The sequence below is a fragment of the Somniosus microcephalus genome, unplaced genomic scaffold (assembly GCF_052327205.1).
Source record: "Somniosus microcephalus isolate GS21.2 unplaced genomic scaffold, FLI_Smic_1.0 unresolved_chr1, whole genome shotgun sequence".
NCBI lineage: Eukaryota > Metazoa > Chordata > Chondrichthyes > Squaliformes > Somniosidae > Somniosus > Somniosus microcephalus.
Genome location: NW_028225179.1, coordinates 87233423 through 87256099, shown reverse-complemented (window position 1 = coordinate 87256099; position 22677 = coordinate 87233423). Strand labels below are relative to the sequence as shown.

Sequence of the window (22677 nt, the reverse complement as noted above, 5' to 3'; positions counted from 1 at the left end):
CCTTTGATTTGGAGGAAATGAGTGGAGTTAAAGGAGAAGTTGTTCAATGTGAGAACAAGTTCAGCCAGGCGGAGAAGGGTCGTGGTGGATGGGGACTGGTCTTTTCATCTTCACCTCTCTCTGCACCTTCACCATCCTCACCTTTGTCCAGGTACCTGTTTGAATGGGATTGATTCAGTCACTCAGTGCAGGATACAAACTGTGGTCACAGTGTCAGACCGTGTGTGGGTTTGGATTGGATACTCACCTTTCTCTCAATCTGTTCAGTTCCTGCAGGACAGAGAATCAGAAACATTTTAATAAATATACGGCACTGTTTAGATTGTACAGTTTAATGATGTATAATCAGTGGTTTTAGTAAAATGTGAAGGGATCTGGGTGGAGTTTTCACTGACGGGCTCCAGTGATGTGAAACCACGTCAGTTACCCACGAATACACTCGACAGGGTTTCCTCTGCTGCTGAAGACTTTGAAGGTTCACTGATCAGTTCCTTTTATTTCTGGTCTCTTATTCCCCAGTAACTCAGAGCTTGTCTCTGGTCTGTGTGGCCCTGAGCTGGGGACAGTGGTGGTACACCTAACCTCAGCATCCCCTCGATAGGGAGACAACAGCCGATGTACCAGCTCCTGGACACTTCCAGGCAGCTCTGGGGCAACACGCACCTGTCTACACATCAGACGAGAACAGGATTAGGCTCAGTGTGATGCCCACACAGTCAAATAGCCCCCTGTTGCTGACTGGGCAGAACATTGTTAGCACCCATGGAACTGAACCCCAACATGTCAATGCTCTCAGGGCCAGCACCCATGGGACTGAACCCCAACATGTCACTGCTCTCAAGGCCAGCACCCATGGGACTGAACCACAACATGTCACTGCTCTCAGGGCCAGCACCCATGGGACTGAACCCCAACATGTCACTGCTCTCAGGGCCAGCACCCATGGGACTGAACCCCAACGTGTCACTGCTCTCAAGGCCAGCACCCATGGGACTGAACCCCAAAATGTCACTGCTCTCAGGGCCAGCACCCATGGGACTGAACCTCAACATGTCACTGCTCTCAGGGCCAGCACCCATGGGACTGAACCTCAACATGTCACTGCTCTCAGGGCCGGCACCCATCGGACTGAACCCCAACATGTCACTGCTCTCAGGACCAGCACCCATGGGGCTGAACCCCAACAAGTCAATGCTCTCAGGGTTAGCACCCATGGGACTGAACCGCAACATGTCACTGCTCTCAAGGCCAGCACCCATGGGACTGAACCCCAACATGTCACTGCTCTCAGGGCCAGCACCCATGGGACTGAACCCCAACATGTCACTGCTCTCAGGGCCAGCACCCATGGGACTGAACCGCAATATGTCACTGCTCTCAGGGCCAGCACCCATGGGACTGAACCCCAACATGTCACTGCTCTCAGGGCGAGGACCCATGGGACTGAACCCCAACATGTCACTGCTCTCAGGGCCAGCACCTCTGGGGCTGAACCCCAACATGTCACTGCTCTCAGGGCTAGCACCCATGGGACTGAAACCCAACATGTCACTGCTCTCAGGGCCAGCACCCATGGGACTGAACCCCAACATGTCACTGCTCTCAGGGCCAGCACCCATGGGACTGAACCCCAACATGTCACTGCTCTCAGGGCCAGCACCCATGGGACTGAACCCCAACATGTCACTGCTCTCAGGGCCAGCACCCATGGGACTGAACCCCAAAATGTCACTGCTCTCAGGACCAGCACCCATGGGACTGAACCCCAACATGTCACTGCTCTCAGGGCCAGCACCCATGGGACTGAACCCCAACATGTCACTGCTCTCAGGGCCAGCACCCATGGGACTGAACCCCAACATGTCACTGCTCTCGGGGCCAGCACCCATGGGACTGAACCCCAACATGTCACTGCTCTCAGGGACAGCACCCACGTGAATGAACCTCAACATGTCACTCCTCTTGGGGCCAGCACCCATGGGACTGAACCCCAAAATGTCACTGCTCTCAGGGCCAACACCCATGGGACTGAACCCCAACATGTCACTGCTCTCAGGGCAGCACCCATGGGACTGAACCGCAACATGTCACTGCTCTCAGTGCCAGCACCCATGGGACCGAACCCCAACATGTCACTGCTCTCAGGGCCAGCACCCTTGGGACTGAACCCCAACATGTCACTGCTCTCAGGGCCAGCACCCATGGGACTGAACCCCAACATGTCACTGCTCTCAGAGCCAGCACCCATGGGACTGAACCCCAACATGTCACTGCTCTCAGGGCCAGCACCCATGGGACTGAAACCCAACATGTCACTGCTCTCAGGGCCAGCACCCATGGGCTGAACCCCAACATGTCACTGCTCTCAGGACCAGCAACCATGGGACTGAACCCCAACACGTCACTGCTCTCAGGGCCAGCACTCATGGGACTGAACCCCAACATGTCACTGCTCTCAGGGCCAGCACCCATGGGACTGAACCCCAACATGTCAATGCTGTCAGGGCCAGCACCCATGGGACTGAACCCCAACATGTCACTGCGCTCAGGGCCAGCACCCATGGGACTGAACCCCAACATGTCACTGCTCTCAGGGACAGCACCCATGGGACTGAATCCCAACATGTCACTGCGCTCAGGGCCAGCACCCATGGGACTGAACCCCAACATGTCACAGCTCTCAGGGCCAGCACCCATGGGACTGAACCCCAAAATGTCACTGCTCTCAGGGCCAGCACCCATGGGACTGAACCCCAACATGTCACTGCTCTCAGGGCCGGCACCCATCGGACTGAACCCCAACATGTCACTGCTCTCAGGGCCAGCACCCATGGGGCTGAACCCCAACAAGTCAATGCTCTCAGGGTTAGCACCCATGGGACTGAACCCCAACATGTCACTGCTCTCAAGGCCGGTACCCATGGGACTGAACCCCAACATGTCACTGCTCTCAGGGCCAGCACCCATGGGACTGAACCCCAACATGTCACTGCTCTCAGGGCCAGCACCCATGGGACTGAACCGCAATATGTCACTGCTCTCAGGGCCAGCACCCATGGGACTGAACCCCAACATGTCACTGCTCTCAGGGCGAGGACCCATGGGACTGAACCCCAACATGTCACAGCTCTCAGGGCCAGCACCTCTGGGGCTGAACCCCAACATGTCACTGCTCTCAGGGCTAGCACCCATGGGACTGAAACCCAACATGTCACTGCTCTCAGGGCCAGCACCCATGGGCCTGAACCCCAACATGTCACTGCTCTCAGGGCCAGCACCCATGGGACCGAACCCCAACATGTCACTGCTCTCAGGGCCAGCACCCATGGGACTGAACCCCAACATGTCACTGCTCTCAGGGCCAGCACCCATGGGACTGAACCCCAACATGTCACTGCTCTCAGGGCCAGCACCCATGGGACTGAACCCCAACATGTCACTGCTCTCAGGGCCAGCACCCATGGGACTGAACCCCAACATGTCACTGCTCTCAGGGCCAGCACCCATGGGACTGAACCCCAAAATGTCACTGCTCTCAGGACCAGCACCCATGCGACTGAACCCCAACATGTCACTGCTCTCAGGGCCAGCACCCATGGGACTGAACCCCAACATGTCACTGCTCTCAGGGCCAGCACATATGGGACTGAACCCCAACATGTCACTGCTCTCGGGGCCAGCACCCATGGGACTGAACCCCAACATGTCACTGCTCTCAGGGACAGCACCCACGTGAATGAACCTCAACATGTCACTCCTCTTGGGGCCAGCACCCATGGGACTGAACCCCAAAATGTCACTGCTCTCAGGGCCAACACCCATGGGACTGAACCCCAACATGTCACTGCTCTCAGGGCAGCACCCATGGGACTGAACCGCAACATGTCACTGCTCTCAGGGCCAGCACCCATGGGACCGAACCCCAACATGTCACTGCTCTCAGGGCCAGCACCCTTGGGACTGAAACCCAACATGTCACTGCTCTCAGGGCAGCACCCATGGGACTGAACCGCAACATGTCACTGCTCTCAGGGCCAGCACCCATGGGACCGAACCCCAACATGTCACTGCTCTCAGGGCCAGCACCCTTGGGACTGAACCCCAACATGTCACTGCTCTCAGGGCCAGCACCCATGGGCTGATCCCCAACATGTCACTGCTCTCAGGACCAGCAACCATGGGACTGAACCCCAACACGTCACTGCTCTCAGGGCCAGCACCCATGGGACTGAACCCCAACATGTCACTGCTCTCAGGGCCAGCACCCATGGGACTGAACCCCAACATGTCAATGCTGTCAGGGCCAGCACCCATGGGACTGAATCCCAACATGTCACTGCGCTCAGGGCCAGCACCCATGGGACTGAACCCCAACATGTCACTGCTCTCAGGGCCAGCACCCATGGGACTGAACCCCAAAATGTCACTGCTCTCAGGGCCAGCACCCATGGGACTGAACCCCAACATGTCACTGCTCTCAGGGCCGGCACCCATCGGACTGAACCCCAACATGTCACTGCTCTCAGGGCCAGCACCCATGGGGCTGAACCCCAACAAGTCAATGCTCTCAGGGTTAGCACCCATGGGACTGAACCCCAACATGTCACTGCTCTCAAGGCCGGTACCCATGGGACTGAACCCCAACATGTCACTGCTCTCAGGGCCAGCACCCGTGGGACTGAACCCCAACATGTCACTGCTCTCAGGGCCAGCACCCATGGGACTGAACCCCAACATGTCACTGCTCTCAGGGCCAGCACCCATGGGACTGAACCGCAATATGTCACTGCTCTCAGGGCCAGCACCCATGGGACTGAACCCCAACATGTCACTGCTCTCAGGGCGAGGACCCATGGGACTGAACCCCAACATGTCACTGCTCTCAGGGCCAGCACCTCTGGGGCTGAACCCCAACATGTCACTGCTCTAAGGGCTAGCACCCATGGGACTGAAACCCAACATGTCACTGCTCTCAGGGCCAGCACCCATGGGACTGAACCCCAACATGTCACTGCTCTCAGGGCCAGCACCCATGGACTGAACCCCAACATGTCACTGCTCTCAGGGCCAGCACCCATGGGGCTGAACCCCAACAAGTCAATGCTCTCAGGGTTAGCACCCATGGGACTGAACCCCAACATGTCACTGCTCTCAAGGCCGGTACCCATGGGACTGAACCCCAACATGTCACTGCTCTCAGGGCCAGCACCCGTGGGACTGAACCCCAACATGTCACTGCTCTCAGGGCCAGCACCCATGGGACTGAACCCCAACATGTCACTGCTCTCAGGGCCAGCACCCATGGGACTGAACCGCAATATGTCACTGCTCTCAGGGCCAGCACCCATGGGACTGAACCCCAACATGTCACTGCTCTCAGGGCGAGGACCCATGGGACTGAACCCCAACATGTCACTGCTCACAGGGCCAGCACCTCTGGGGCTGAACCCCAACATGTCACTGCTCTAAGGGCTAGCACCCATGGGACTGAAACCCAACATGTCACTGCTCTCAGGGCCAGCACCCATGGGACTGAACCCCAACATGTCACTGCTCTCAGGGCCAGCACCAATGGGGCTGAACCCCAACATGTCACTGCTCTCAGGGCCAGCACCCATGGGACTGAACCCCAACATGTCACTGCTCTCAGGGCCAGCACCCATGGGACTGAACCCCAACATGTCACTGCTCTCAGGGCCAGCACCCATGGGACTGAACCCCAACATGTCACTGCTCTCAGGGCCAGCACCCATGGGACTGAACCCCAACATGTCACTGCTCTCAGGGCCAGCACCCATGGGACTGAACCCCAACATGTCACTGCTCTCAGGGCCAGCACCCATGGGACTGAACCCCAACATGTCACTGCTCTCAGGGCGAGGACCCATGGGACTGAACCCCAACATGTCACTGCTCTCAGGGCCAGCACCCATGGGCTGAACCCCAACATGTCACTGCTCTCAGGACCAGCAACCATGGGACTGAACCCCAACACGTCACTGCTCTCAGGGCCAGCACCCATGGGACTGAACCCCAACATGTCACTGCTCTCAGGGCCAGCACCCATGGGACTGAACCCCAACATGTCAATGCTGTCAGGGCCAGCACCCATGGGACTGAATCCCAACATGTCACTGCGCTCAGGGCCAGCACCCATGGGACTGAACCCCAACATGTCACTGCTCTCAGGGCCAGCACCCATGGGACTGAACCCCAAAATGTCACTGCTCTCAGGGCCAGCACCCATGGGACTGAACCCCAACATGTCACTGCTCTCAGGGCCGGCACCCATCGGACTGAACCCCAACATGTCACTGCTCTCAGGGCCAGCACCCATGGGGCTGAACCCCAACAAGTCAATGCTCTCAGGGTTAGCACCCATGGGACTGAACCCCAACATGTCACTGCTCTCAAGGCCGGTACCCATGGGACTGAACCCCAACATGTCACTGCTCTCAGGGCCAGCACCCGTGGGACTGAACCCCAACATGTCACTGCTCTCAGGGCCAGCACCCATGGGACTGAACCCCAACATGTCACTGCTCTCAGGGCCAGCACCCATGGGACTGAACCGCAATATGTCACTGCTCTCAGGGCCAGCACCCATGGGACTGAACCCCAACATGTCACTGCTCTCAGGGCGAGGACCCATGGGACTGAACCCCAACATGTCACTGCTCTCAGGGCCAGCACCTCTGGGGCTGAACCCCAACATGTCACTGCTCTAAGGGCTAGCACCCATGGGACTGAAACCCAACATGTCACTGCTCTCAGGGCCAGCACCCATGGGACTGAACCCCAACATGTCACTGCTCTCAGGGCCAGCACCCATGGGGCTGAACCCCAACATGTCACTGCTCTCAGGGCCAGCACCCATGGGACTGAACCCCAACATGTCACTGCTCTCAGGGCCAGCACCCATGGGACTGAACCCCAACATGTCACTGCTCTCAGGGCCAGCACCCATGGGACTGAACCCCAAAATGTCACTGCTCTCAGGACCAGCACCCATGGGACTGAACCCCAACATGTCACTGCTCTCAGGGCCAGCACCCATGGGACTGAACCCCAACATGTCACTGCTCTCAGGGCCAGCACCCATGGGACTGAACCCCAACATGTCACTGCTCTCGGGGCCAGCACCCATGGGACTGAACCCCAACATGTCACTGCTCTCAGGGACAGCACCCACGTGAATGAACCTCAACATGTCACTCCTCTTGGGGCCAGCACCCATGGGACTGAACCCCAACATGTCACTGCTCTCAGGGCCAGCACCCATGGGACTGAACCCCAAAATGTCACTGCTCTCAGGACCAGCACCCATGGGACTGAACCCCAACATGTCACTGCTCTCAGGGCCAGCACCCATGGGACTGAACCCCAACATGTCACTGCTCTCAGGGCCAGCACCCATGGGACTGAACCCCAACATGTCACTGCTCTCGGGGCCAGCACCCATGGGACTGAACCCCAACATGTCACTGCTCTCAGGGACAGCACCCACGTGAATGAACCTCAACATGTCACTCCTCTTGGGGCCAGCACCCATGGGACTGAACCCCAAAATGTCACTGCTCTCAGGGCCAACACGCATGGGACTGAACCCCAACATGTCACTGCTCTCAGGGCAGCACCCATGGGACTGAACCGCAACATGTCACTGCTCTCAGGGCCAGCACCCACGGGACCGAACCCCAACATGTCACTGCTCTCAGGGCCAGCACCCATGGGACTGAACCCCAACATGTCACTGCTCTCAGAGCCAGCACCCATGGGACTGAACCCCAAAATGTCACTGCTCTCAGGACCAGCACCCATGGGGCTGAACCCCAACAAGTCAATGCTCTCAGGGTTAGCACCCATGGGACTGAACCCCAACATGTCACTGCTCTCAAGGCCGGTACCCATGGGACTGAACCCCAACATGTCACTGCTCTCAGGGCCAGCACCCATGGGACTGAACCCCAACATGTCACTGCTCTCAGGGCCAGCACCCATGGGGCTGAACCCCAACAAGTCAATGCTCTCAGGGTTAGCACCCATGGGACTGAACCCCAACATGTCACTGCTCTCAAGGCCGGTACCCATGGGACTGAACCCCAACATGTCACTGCTCTCAGGGCCAGCACCCATGGGACTGAACCCCAACATGTCACTGCTCTCAGGGCCAGCACCCATGGGGCTGAACCCCAACAAGTCAATGCTCTCAGGGTTAGCACCCATGGGACTGAACCCCAACATGTCACTGCTCTCAAGGCCGGTACCCATGGGACTGAACCCCAACATGTCACTGCTCTCAGGGCCAGCACCCGTGGGACTGAACCCCAACATGTCACTGCTCTCAGGGCCAGCACCCATGGGACTGAACCCCAACATGTCACTGCTCTCAGGGCCAGCACCCATGGGACTGAACCGCAATATGTCACTGCTCTCAGGGCCAGCACCCATGGGACTGAACCCCAACATGTCACTGCTCTCAGGGCGAGGACCCATGGGACTGAACCCCAACATGTCACTGCTCTCAGGGCCAGCACCTCTGGGGCTGAACCCCAACATGTCACTGCTCTAAGGGCTAGCACCCATGGGACTGAAACCCAACATGTCACTGCTCTCAGGGCCAGCACCCATGGGACTGAACCCCAACATGTCACTGCTCTCAGGGCCAGCACCCATGGACTGAACCCCAACATGTCACTGCTCTCAGGGCCAGCACCCATGGGGCTGAACCCCAACAAGTCAATGCTCTCAGGGTTAGCACCCATGGGACTGAACCCCAACATGTCACTGCTCTCAAGGCCGGTACCCATGGGACTGAACCCCAACATGTCACTGCTCTCAGGGCCAGCACCCGTGGGACTGAACCCCAACATGTCACTGCTCTCAGGGCCAGCACCCATGGGACTGAACCCCAACATGTCACTGCTCTCAGGGCCAGCACCCATGGGACTGAACCGCAATATGTCACTGCTCTCAGGGCCAGCACCCATGGGACTGAACCCCAACATGTCACTGCTCTCAGGGCGAGGACCCATGGGACTGAACCCCAACATGTCACTGCTCACAGGGCCAGCACCTCTGGGGCTGAACCCCAACATGTCACTGCTCTAAGGGCTAGCACCCATGGGACTGAAACCCAACATGTCACTGCTCTCAGGGCCAGCACCCATGGGACTGAACCCCAACATGTCACTGCTCTCAGGGCCAGCACCAATGGGGCTGAACCCCAACATGTCACTGCTCTCAGGGCCAGCACCCATGGGACTGAACCCCAACATGTCACTGCTCTCAGGGCCAGCACCCATGGGACTGAACCCCAACATGTCACTGCTCTCAGGGCCAGCACCCATGGGACTGAACCCCAACATGTCACTGCTCTCAGGGCCAGCACCCATGGGACTGAACCCCAACATGTCACTGCTCTCAGGGCCAGCACCCATGGGACTGAACCCCAACATGTCACTGCTCTCAGGGCCAGCACCCATGGGACTGAACCCCAACATGTCACTGCTCTCAGGGCGAGGACCCATGGGACTGAACCCCAACATGTCACTGCTCTCAGGGCCAGCACCCATGGGCTGAACCCCAACATGTCACTGCTCTCAGGACCAGCAACCATGGGACTGAACCCCAACACGTCACTGCTCTCAGGGCCAGCACCCATGGGACTGAACCCCAACATGTCACTGCTCTCAGGGCCAGCACCCATGGGACTGAACCCCAACATGTCAATGCTGTCAGGGCCAGCACCCATGGGACTGAATCCCAACATGTCACTGCGCTCAGGGCCAGCACCCATGGGACTGAACCCCAACATGTCAGTGCTCTCAGGGCCAGCACCCATGGGACTGAACCCCAAAATGTCACTGCTCTCAGGGCCAGCACCCATGGGACTGAACCCCAACATGTCACTGCTCTCAGGGCCGGCACCCATCGGACTGAACCCCAACATGTCACTGCTCTCAGGGCCAGCACCCATGGGGCTGAACCCCAACAAGTCAATGCTCTCAGGGTTAGCACCCATGGGACTGAACCCCAACATGTCACTGCTCTCAAGGCCGGTACCCATGGGACTGAACCCCAACATGTCACTGCTCTCAGGGCCAGCACCCGTGGGACTGAACCCCAACATGTCACTGCTCTCAGGGCCAGCACCCATGGGACTGAACCCCAACATGTCACTGCTCTCAGGGCCAGCACCCATGGGACTGAACCGCAATATGTCACTGCTCTCAGGGCCAGCACCCATGGGACTGAACCCCAACATGTCACTGCTCTCAGGGCGAGGACCCATGGGACTGAACCCCAACATGTCACTGCTCTCAGGGCCAGCACCTCTGGGGCTGAACCCCAACATGTCACTGCTCTAAGGGCTAGCACCCATGGGACTGAAACCCAACATGTCACTGCTCTCAGGGCCAGCACCCATGGGACTGAACCCCAACATGTCACTGCTCTCAGGGCCAGCACCCATGGGGCTGAACCCCAACATGTCACTGCTCTCAGGGCCAGCACCCATGGGACTGAACCCCAAAATGTCACTGCTCTCAGGACCAGCACCCATGGGACTGAACCCCAACATGTCACTGCTCTCAGGGCCAGCACCCATGGGACTGAACCCCAAAATGTCACTGCTCTCAGGACCAGCACCCATGGGACTGAACCCCAACATGTCACTGCTCTCAGGGCCAGCACCCATGGGACTGAACCCCAACATGTCACTGCTCTCAGGGCCAGCACCCATGGGACTGAACCCCAACATGTCACTGCTCTCGGGGCCAGCACCCATGGGACTGAACCCCAACATGTCACTGCTCTCAGGGACAGCACCCACGTGAATGAACCTCAACATGTCACTCCTCTTGGGGCCAGCACCCATGGGACTGAACCCCAAAATGTCACTGCTCTCAGGGCCAACACGCATGGGACTGAACCCCAACATGTCACTGCTCTCAGGGCAGCACCCATGGGACTGAACCGCAACATGTCACTGCTCTCAGGGCCAGCACCCACGGGACCGAACCCCAACATGTCACTGCTCTCAGGGCCAGCACCCATGGGACTGAACCCCAACATGTCACTGCTCTCAGAGCCAGCACCCATGGGACTGAACCCCAACATGTCACTGCTCTCAGGGCCAGCACCCATGGGACTGAAACCCCACATGTCACTGCTCTCAGGGCCAGCACCCATGGGCTGAACCCCAACATGTCACTGCTCTCAGGACCAGCAACCATGGGACTGAACCCCAACACGTCACTGCTCTCAGGGCCAGCACCCATGGGACTGAACCCCAACATGTCACTGCTCTCAGGGCCAGCACCCATGGGACTGAACCCCAACATGTCAATGCTGTCAGGGCCAGCACCCATGGGACTGAATCCCAACATGTCACTGCGCTCAGGGCCAGCACCCATGGGACTGAACCCCAACATGTCACTGCTCTCAGGGCCAGCACCCATGGGACTGAACCCCAAAATGTCACTGCTCTCACGGCCAGCACCCATGGGACTGAACCCCAACATGTCACTGCTATCAGGGCTAGCACCCACGGGACTGAACCCCAACATGCCACTGCTCTCAGGGCCAGTACCCATGGGACTGAACCCCAACATGTCACTGCTCTCAGGGCCAGCACCCTTGGGACTGAACCCCAACATGTCACTGCTCTCAGGGCCAGCAACCATGGGACTGAACCCCAACATGTCACTGCTCTCAGAGCCAGTACCCATGGGACTGAACCCCAACATGTCACTGCTCTCAGAGCCAGCACCCATGGGACTGAACCCCAACATGTCACTGCTCTCAGGGCCAGCACCCATGGGACTGAAACCCCACATGTCACTGCTCTCAGGGCCAGCACCCATGGGCTGAACCCCAACATGTCACTGCTCTCAGGACCAGCAACCATGGGACTGAACCCCAACACGTCACTGCTCTCAGGGCCAGCACCCATGGGACTGAACCCCAACATGTCACTGCTCTCAGGGCCAGCACCCATGGGACTGAACCCCAACATGTCAATGCTGTCAGGGCCAGCACCCATGGGACTGAATCCCAACATGTCACTGCTCTCAGGGCCAGCACCCATGGGACTGAACCCCAACATGTCACTGCTCTCAGGGCCAGCACCCATGGGACTGAACTCCAAAATGTCACTGCTCTCAGGGCCAGCACCCATGGGACTGACCCCCAACATGTCACTGCTCTCAGGGCCAGTACCCATGGGACTGAACCCCAACATGTCACTGCTCTCAGGGCCAGCACCCTTGGGACTGAACCCCAACATGTCACTGCTCTCAGGGCCAGCAACCATGGGTTGAACCCCAACATGTCACTGCTCTCAGAGCCAGTACCCATGGGACTGAACCCCAACATGTCACTGCTCTCAGAGCCAGCACCCATGGGACTGAACCCCAACATGTCACTGCTCTCAGGGCCAGCACCCATGGGACTGAAACCCCACATGTCACTGCTCTCAGGGCCAGCACCCATGGGCTGAACCCCAACATGTCACTGCTCTCAGGACCAGCAACCATGGGACTGAACCCCAACATGTCACTGCTCTCAGGGCCAACACCCATGGGACTGAACCCCAACATGTCACTGCTCTCAGGGCCAGCACCCATGGGACTGAACCCCATCATGTCACTGCTCTCAGGGCCGGCACCAATGGGACTGAACCCCAACATGTCACTGCTCTCAGGGCCAGCACCCATGGGACTGAACCCCAACATGTCACTGCTCTCAGGGCCAGCACCCATGGGACTGAACCCCAAAATGTCACTGCTCTCAGGACCAGCACCCATGGGACTGAACCCCAACATGTCACTGCTCTCAGGGTCAGCACCCATCGGACTGAACCCCAACATGTCACTGCTCTCAGGGCCAGCACCCATGGGACTGAACCCCAACATGTCACTGCTCTCGGGGCCAGCACCCATGGGACTGAACCCCAACAGGTCACTGCTCTCAGGGACAGCACCCACGTGAATGAACCCAAACATGTCACTCCTTTTGGGGCCAGCATCCATGGGACTGAACCCCAAAATGTCACTGCTCTCAGGGCCAACACCCATGGGACTGAACCCCAACATGTCACTGCTCTCAGGGCAGCACCCATGGGACTGAACCGCAACATGTCACTGCTCTCAGGGCCAGCACCCATGGGACTGAACCCCAACATGTCACTGCTCTCAGGGCCAGCACCCATGGGACTGAACCCCAACATGTCACTGCACTCAGGGCCAGCACCCATGGGACTGATCCCCAACATGTCACTGCTCTCAGGGCCAGCACCCATGGGACTGAACCCCAACATGTCACTGCTCTCAGGGCCAGCACCCATGTGACTGAACCACAACATGTCAATGCTCTCAGGGCCAGCACCCATGGGACTGAACTCCAAAATGTCACTGCTCTCAGGGCCAGCACCCATGGGACTGACCCCCAACATGTCACTGCTCTCAGGGCCAGCACCCATGGGACAGAACCCCAACATGTCACTGCTCTCAGAGCCAGCACACATGGGACTGAACCACAACATGTCACTGCTCTCAGGGCCAGCACCCTTGGGACTGAACCCCAACATGTCACTGCTCTCAGGGCCAGCACCCATGGGACTGAACCCCAACATGTCACTGCTCTCAGGGCCAGCACCCATGGGACTGAACCCCAACATGTCACTGCTCTCAGGGCCAGCACCCATGTGACTGAAACCCAACATGTCACTGCTCTCAGGGCCAGCACCCATGGGCTGAACCCCAACATGTCACTGCTCTCAGGACCAGCAACCATGGGACTGAACCCCAACATGTCACTGCTCTCAGGGCCAGCACCCATGGGACTGAACCCCAACATGTCACTGCTCTCAGGGCCAGCACCCATGGGACTGAACCCCAACATGTCACTGCTCTCAGGGCCAGCACCCATGGGACTGAACCCCAACATGTCACTGCTCTCAGGGCCAGCACCCATGGGACTGAACCCCAAAATGTCACTGCTCTCAGGACCAGCACCCATGGGACTGAACCCCAACATGTCACTGCTCTCAGGGCCAGCACCCATGGGACTGAACCCCAACATGTCACTGCTCTCAGGGCCAGCACCCATGGGACTGAACCCCAACATGTCACTGCTCTCGGGGCCAGCACCCATGGGACTGAACCCCAACATGTCACTGCTCTCAGGGACAGCACCCACGTGAATGAACCTCAACATGTCACTCCTCTTGGGGCCAGCACCCATGGGACTGAACCCCAAAATGTCACTGCTCTCAGGGCCAACACGCATGGGACTGAACCCCAACATGTCACTGCTCTCAGGGCAGCACCCATGGGACTGAACCGCAACATGTCACTGCTCTCAGGGCCAGCACCCACGGGACCGAACCCCAACATGTCACTGCTCTCAGGGCCAGCACCCATGGGACTGAACCCCAACATGTCACTGCTCTCAGAGCCAGCACCCATGGGACTGAACCCCAACATGTCACTGCTCTCAGGGCCAGCACCCATGGGACTGAAACCCCACATGTCACTGCTCTCAGGGCCAGCACCCATGGGCTGAACCCCAACATGTCACTGCTCTCAGGACCAGCAACCATGGGACTGAACCCCAACACGTCACTGCTCTCAGGGCCAGCACCCATGGGACTGAACCCCAACATGTCACTGCTCTCAGGGCCAGCACCCATGGGACTGAACCCCAACATGTCAATGCTGTCAGGGCCAGCACCCATGGGACTGAATCCCAACATGTCACTGCGCTCAGGGCCAGCACCCATGGGACTGAACCCCAACATGTCACTGCTCTCAGGGCCAGCACCCATGGGACTGAACCCCAAAATGTCACTGCTCTCACGGCCAGCACCCATGGGACTGAACCCCAACATGTCACTGCTATCAGGGCTAGCACCCACGGGACTGAACCCCAACATGCCACTGCTCTCAGGGCCAGTACCCATGGGACTGAACCCCAACATGTCACTGCTCTCAGGGCCAGCACCCTTGGGACTGAACCCCAACATGTCACTGCTCTCAGGGCCAGCAACCATGGGACTGAACCCCAACATGTCACTGCTCTCAGAGCCAGTACCCATGGGACTGAACCCCAACATGTCACTGCTCTCAGAGCCAGCACCCATGGGACTGAACCCCAACATGTCACTGCTCTCAGGGCCAGCACCCATGGGACTGAAACCCCACATGTCACTGCTCTCAGGGCCAGCACCCATGGGCTGAACCCCAACATGTCACTGCTCTCAGGACCAGCAACCATGGGACTGAACCCCAACACGTCACTGCTCTCAGGGCCAGCACCCATGGGACTGAACCCCAACATGTCACTGCTCTCAGGGCCAGCACCCATGGGACTGAACCCCAACATGTCAATGCTGTCAGGGCCAGCACCCATGGGACTGAATCCCAACATGTCACTGCGCTCAGGGCCAGCACCCATGGGACTGAACCCCAACATGTCACTGCTCTCAGGGCCAGCACCCATGGGACTGAACCCCAAAATGTCACTGCTATCAGGGCTAACACCCACGGGACTGAACCCCAACATGCCACTGCTCTCAGGGCCAGTACCCATGGGACTGAACCCCAACATGTCACTGCTCTCAGGGCCAGCACCCTTGGGACTGAACCCCAACATGTCACTGCTCTCAGGGCCAGCAACCATGGGACTGAACCCCAACATGTCACTGCTCTCAGAGCCAGTACCCATGGGACTGAACCCCAACATGTCACTGCTCTCAGAGCCAGCACCCATGGGACTGAACCCCAACATGTCACTGCTCTCAGGGCCAGCACCCATGGGACTGAAACCCCACATGTCACTGCTCTCAGGGCCAGCACCCATGGGACTGAACCCCATCATGTCACTGCTCTCAGGGCCAACACACATGGGACTGAACCCCAACATGTCACTGCTCTCAGGGCTAGAACCCATGGGACTGAACCCCAAAATGTCACTGCTCTCAGGGACAGCACCCATGGGACTGAACCCCATCATGTCACTGCTCTCAGGGCCGGCACCCATCGGACTGAACCCCAACATGTCACTGCTCTCAGGACCAGCACCCATGGGGCTGAACCCCAACAAGTCAATGCTCTCAGGGTTAGCACCCATGGGACTGAACCCCAACATGACACTGCTCTCAAGGCCGGTACCCATGGGACTGAACCCCAACATATCACTGCTCTGAGGGCCAGCACCCGTGCGACTGAACCCCAACATGTCACTGCTCTCAGGGCCAGCACCCATGGGACTGAACCCCAACATGTCACTGCTCTCAGGGCCAGCACCCATGGGACTGAACCGCAATATGTCACTGCTCTCAGGGCCAGCACCCATGGGACTGAACCCCAACATGTCACTGCTCTCAGGGCCAGCACCTCTGGGGCTGAACCCCAACATGTCACTGCTCTCAGGGCTAGCACCCATGGGACTGAAACCCAACATGTCACTGCTCTCAGGGCCAGCACCCATGGGACTGAACCCCAACATGTCACTGCTCTCAGGGTCAGCACCCATGGGACTGAACCCCAACATGTCACTGCTCTCAGGGCCAGCACCCATGGGACTGAACCCCAACATGTCACTGCTCTCAGGGCCAGCACCCATGGGACTGAACCCCAACATGTCACTGCTCTCAGGGCCAACACCCATGGGACTGAACCCCAACATGTCACTGCTCTCAGGGCCAGCACCCATGGGACTGAACCCCAACATGTCACTGCTCTCGGGGCCAGCACCCATGGGACTGAACCCCAACAGGTCACTGCTCTCAGGGACAGCACCCACGTGAATGAACCCAAACATGTCACTCCTTTTGGGGCCAGCACCCATGGGACTGAACCCCAAAATGTCACTGCTCTCAGGGCCAACAACCATGGGACTGAACCCCAACATGTCACTGCTCTCAGGGCAGCACCCATGGGACAGAACCGCAACATGTCACTGCTCTCAGGGCCAGCACCCATGGGACTGAACCCCAACATGTCACTGCTCTCAGGGCCAGCACCCATGGGACTGAACCCCAACATGTCACTGCTCTCAGGGCCAGCACCCATGGGACTGAAACCCAACATGTCACTGCTCTCAGGGCCAGCACCCATGGGACTGAACCCCAACATGTCACTGCTCTCAGGGCCAGCACCCATGTGACTGAACCACAACATGTCACTGCTCTCAGGGCCAGCACCCATGGGACTGAACTCCAAAATGTCACTGCTCTCAGGGCCAGCACCCATGGGACTGACCCCCAACATGTCACTGCTCTCAGGGCCAGCACCCATGGGACTGAACCCCAACATGTCACTGCTCTCAGAGCCAGCACACATGGGACTGAACCACAACATGTCACTGCTCTCAGGGCCAGCACCCTTGGGACTGAACCCCAACATGTCACTGCTCTCAGGGCCAGCACCCATGGGACTGAACCCCAACATGTCACTGCTCTCAGGGCCAGCACCCATGGGACTGAACCCCAACATGTCACTGCTCTCAGGGCCAGCACCCATGTGACTGAAACCCAACATGTCACTGCTCTCAGGGCCAGCACCCATGGGCTGAACCCCAACATGTCACTGCTCTCAGGACCAGCAACCATGGGACTGAACCCCAACATGTCACTGCTCTCAGGGCCAACACCCATGGGACTGAACCCCAACATGTCACTGCTCTCAGGGCCAGCACCCATGGGACTGAACCCCAACATGTCACTGCTCTCAGGGCCAGCACCCATGGGACTGAACCCCAACATGTCACTGCTCTCAGGGCCAGCACCCATGGGACTGAACCCCAACATGTCACTGCTCTCAGGGCCAGCACCCATGGGACTGAACCCCAAAATGTCACTGCTCTCAGGACCAGCACCCATGGGACTGAACCCCAACATGTCACTGCTCTCAGGGTCAGCACCCATCGGACTGAACCCCAACATGTCACTGCTCTCAGGGCCAGCACCCATGGGACTGAACCCCAACATGTCACTGCTCTCGGGGCCAGCACCCATGGGACTGAACCCCAACAGGTCACTGCTCTCAGGGACAGCACCCACGTGAATGAACCCAAACATGTCACTCCTTTTGGGGCCAGCATCCATGGGACTGAACCCCAAAATGTCACTGCTCTCAGGGCCAACACCCATGGGACTGAACCCCAACATGTCACTGCTCTCAGGGCAGCACCCATGGGACTGAACCGCAACATGTCACTGCTCTCAGGGCCAGCACCCATGGGACTGAACCCCAACATGTCACTGCTCTCAGGGCCAGCACCCATGGGACTGAACCCCAACATGTCACTGCACTCAGGGCCAGCACCCATGGGACTGATCCCCAACATGTCACTGCTCTCAGGGCCAGCACCCATGGGACTGAACCCCAACATGTCACTGCTCTCAGGGCCAGCACCCATGTGACTGAACCACAACATGTCAATGCTCTCAGGGCCAGCACCCATGGGACTGAACTCCAAAATGTCACTGCTCTCAGGGCCAGCACCCATGGGACTGACCCCCAACATGTCACTGCTCTCAGGGCCAGCACCCATGGGACAGAACCCCAACATGTCACTGCTCTCAGAGCCAGCACACATGGGACTGAACCACAACATGTCACTGCTCTCAGGGCCAGCACCCTTGGGACTGAACCCCAACATGTCACTGCTCTCAGGGCCAGCACCCATGGGACTGAACCCCAACATGTCACTGCTCTCAGGGCCAGCACCCATGGGACTGAACCCCAACATGTCACTGCTCTCAGGGCCAGCACCCATGTGACTGAAACCCAACATGTCACTGCTCTCAGGGCCAGCACCCATGGGCTGAACCCCAACATGTCACTGCTCTCAGGACCAGCAACCATGGGACTGAACCCCAACATGTCACTGCTCTCAGGGCCAGCACCCATGGGACTGAACCCCAAATGTCACTGCTCTCAGGGCCAGCACCCATGGGACTGAACCCTAACATGTCACTGCTCTCAGGGCCAGCACCCATGGGACTGAACCCCAAAATGTCACTGCTCTCAGGGCCAGCACCCATGGGACTGAACCCCAACATGTCACTGCTCTCAGGGCCAGCACCCATGGGACTGAACCCCAAAATGTCACTGCTCTCAGGGCCAGCACCCATGGGACTGAACCCCAACATGTCACTGCTATCAGGGCTAGCACCCACGGGACTGAACCCCAACATGTCACTGCTCTCAGGGCCTGTACCCATGGGACTGAACCCCAACATGTCACTGCTCTCAGGGCCAGCACCCTTGGGACTGAACCCCAACATGTCACTGCTCTCAGGGCCAGCAACCATGGGACTGAACCCCAACATGTCACTGCTCTCAGGGCCAGCACCCATGGGACTGAACCGCAACATGTCACTGCTCTCAGGGCCAGCACCCATGTGACTGAACCCCAACATGTCACTGCTCTCAGGGCTAGGACCCATGGGACTGAACCCCAACATGTCACTGCTCTCATGGCCAGCACCTCTGGGACTGAACCCCAACATGTCACTGCTCTCAGGGCTAGCACCCATGGGACTGAACCCCAACATGTCACTGCTCTCAGGGCCAGCACCCATGGGACTGAACCCCAACATGTCACTGCTCTCAGGGCCAGCACCCATGGGACTGAACCCCCACATGTCACTGCTCTCAGGGCCAGCACCCATGTTACTGAACCCCAACATGTCACTGCTCTCAGGGCCAGCACCCATGGGACTGAACCCCAACATGTCACTGCTCTCAGGGCCAGCACCCATGGGTCTGAACCCCAACATGTCACTGCTCTCAGGACCAGCACCCATGGGACTGAACCCCAACATGTCACTGCTCTCAGGGCCAGCACCCATGGGAATGAACCCCAACATGTCACTGCTCTCAGGGCCAGCACCCATGGGACTGAACCCCAACATGTCACTACTCTCGGGGCCAGCACCCACGTGACTGAACCCCAACATGTCACTCCTCTCGGGGCCAGCACCCATGGGACTGAACCCCAACATGTCACTGCTCTCAGGGCCAACACCCATGGGACTGAACCCCAACATGTCACTGCTCTCAGGGCAGCACCCATGGGACTGAACCCCAACATGTCACTGCTCTCAAGGCCAGCACCCATGGGACCGAACCCCAACATGTCACTGCTCTCAGGGCCAGCACCCATGGGACTGAACCCCAACATGTCACTGCTCTCAGGGCCAGCACCCATGGGACCGAACCCCAACATGTCACTGCACTCAGGGCCAGCACCCATGGGACTGAACCCCAACATGTCACTGCTCTCAGGGCCAGCACCCATGGGACTGAACCCCAACATGTCACTGCTCTCAGGGCCAGCACCCATGTGACTGAACCACAACATGTCACTGCTCTCAGGGCCAGCACCCATGGGACTGAACTCCAACATGTCACTGCTCTCAGGGCCAGCACCCATGGGACTGACCCCCAACATGTCACTGCTCTCAGGGCCAGCACCCATGGGACTGAACCCCAACATGTCACTGCTCTCAGAGCCAGCACACATGGGACTGAACCACAACATGTCACTGCTCTCAGGGCCAGCACCCTTGGGACTGAACCCCAACATGTCACTGCTCTCAGGGCCAGCAACCATGGGACTGAACCCCAAAATGTCACTGCTCTCAGGACCAGCACCCATGGGACTGAACCCCAACATGTCACTGCTCTCAGGGCCAGCACCCATGGGACTGAACCCCAAAATGTCACTGCTCTCAGGGCCAGCACCCATGGGACTGAACCCCAACATGTCACTGCTATCAGGGCTAGCACCCACGGGACTGAACCCCAACATGTCACTGCTCTCAGGGCCGGTACCCATGGGACTGAACCCCAACATGTCACTGCTCTCAGGGCCAGCACCCTTGGGACTGAACCCCAACATGTCACTGCTCTCAGGGCCAGCAACCATGGGACTGAACCCCAACATGTCACTGCTCTCAGGGCCAGCACCCATGGGACTGAACCGCAACATGTCACTGCTCTCAGGGCCAGCACCCATGTGACTGAACCCCAACATGTCACTGCTCTCAGGGCTAGGACCCATGGGACTGAACCCCAACATGTCACTGCTCTCATGGCCAGCACCTCTGGGACTGAACCCCAACATGTCACTGCTCTCAGGGCTAGCACCCATGGGACTGAACCCCAACATGTCACTGCTCTCAGGGCCAGCACCCATGGGACTGAACCCCAACATGTCACTGCTCTCAGGGCCAGCACCCATGGGACTGAACCCCAACATGTCACTGCTCTCAGGGCCAGCACCCATGGGACTGAACCCCAACATGTCACTGCTCTCAGGGCCAGCACCCATGGGACTGAACCCCAACATGTCACTGCTCTCAGGGCCAGCACCCATGGGTCTGAACCCCAAAATGTCACTGCTCTCAGGACCAGCACCCATGGGACTGAACCCCAACATGTCACTGCTCTCAGGGCCAGCACCCATGGGAATGAACCCCAACATGTCACTGCTCTCAGGGCCAGCACCCATGGGACTGAACCCCAACATGTCACTACTCTCGGGGCCAGCACCCACGTGACTGAACCCCAACATGTCACTCCTCTCGGGGCCAGCACCCATGGGACTGAACCCCAACATGTCACTGCTCTCAGGGCCAACACCCATGGGACTGAACCCCAACATGTCACTGCTCTCAGGGCAGCACCCATGGGACTGAACCCCAACATGTCACTGCTCTCAAGGCCAGCACCCATGGGACCGAACCCCAACATGTCACTGCTCTCAGGGCCAGCACCCATGGGACTGAACCCCAACATGTCACTGCTCTCAGGGCCAGCACCCATGGGACCGAACCCCAACATGTCACTACTCTCAGGGCCAGCACCCATGGGACAGAACCCCAACATGTCACTGCTCTCAGATCCAGCACCCATGGGACTGAACCCCAACATGTCACTGCTCTCAGGGCCAGCACCCATGGGACTGAAACCCAACATGTCACTGCGCTCAGGGCCAGCACCCATGGGAGTGAACCCCAACATGTCACTGCTCTCAGGGCCAGCTCCCATGGGACTGAACCCCAACATGTCACTGCTCTCAGGGCCAGCACCCATGGGACTGAACCCCAACATGTCACTGCTCTCAGGGCCAGCACCCATGGGACTGAACCCTAACATGTCACTGCTCTCAGGGCCAGCACCCATGGGACTGAACCCCAAAATGTCACTGCTCTCAGGGCCAGCACCCATGGGACTGAACCCCAACATGTCACTGCTCTCAGGGCCAGCACCCATGGGACTGAACCCCAAAATGTCACTGCTCTCAGGGCCAGCACCCATGGGACTGAACCCCAACATGTCACTGCTATCAGGGCTAGCACCCACGGGACTGAACCCCAACATGTCACTGCTCTCAGGGCCGGTACCCATGGGACTGAACCCCAACATGTCACTGCTCTCAGGGCCAGCACCCTTGGGACTGAACCCCAACATGTCACTGCTCTCAGGGCCAGCAACCATGGGACTGAACCCCAACATGTCACTGCTCTCAGGGCCAGCACCCATGGGACTGAACCGCAACATGTCACTGCTCTCAGGGCCAGCACCCATGTGACTGAACCCCAACATGTCACTGCTCTCAGGGCTAGGACCCATGGGACTGAACCCCAACATGTCACTG

At 58.5% G+C, this 22677-nt stretch overlaps 1 pseudogene; it reads right to left on the bottom strand.

Annotated features, from left to right (window-relative positions):
- Positions 1-22677, bottom strand: part of LOC147095563 (zinc-binding protein A33-like) — a 90494-nt pseudogene that overhangs the window by 39303 nt on the left and 28514 nt on the right.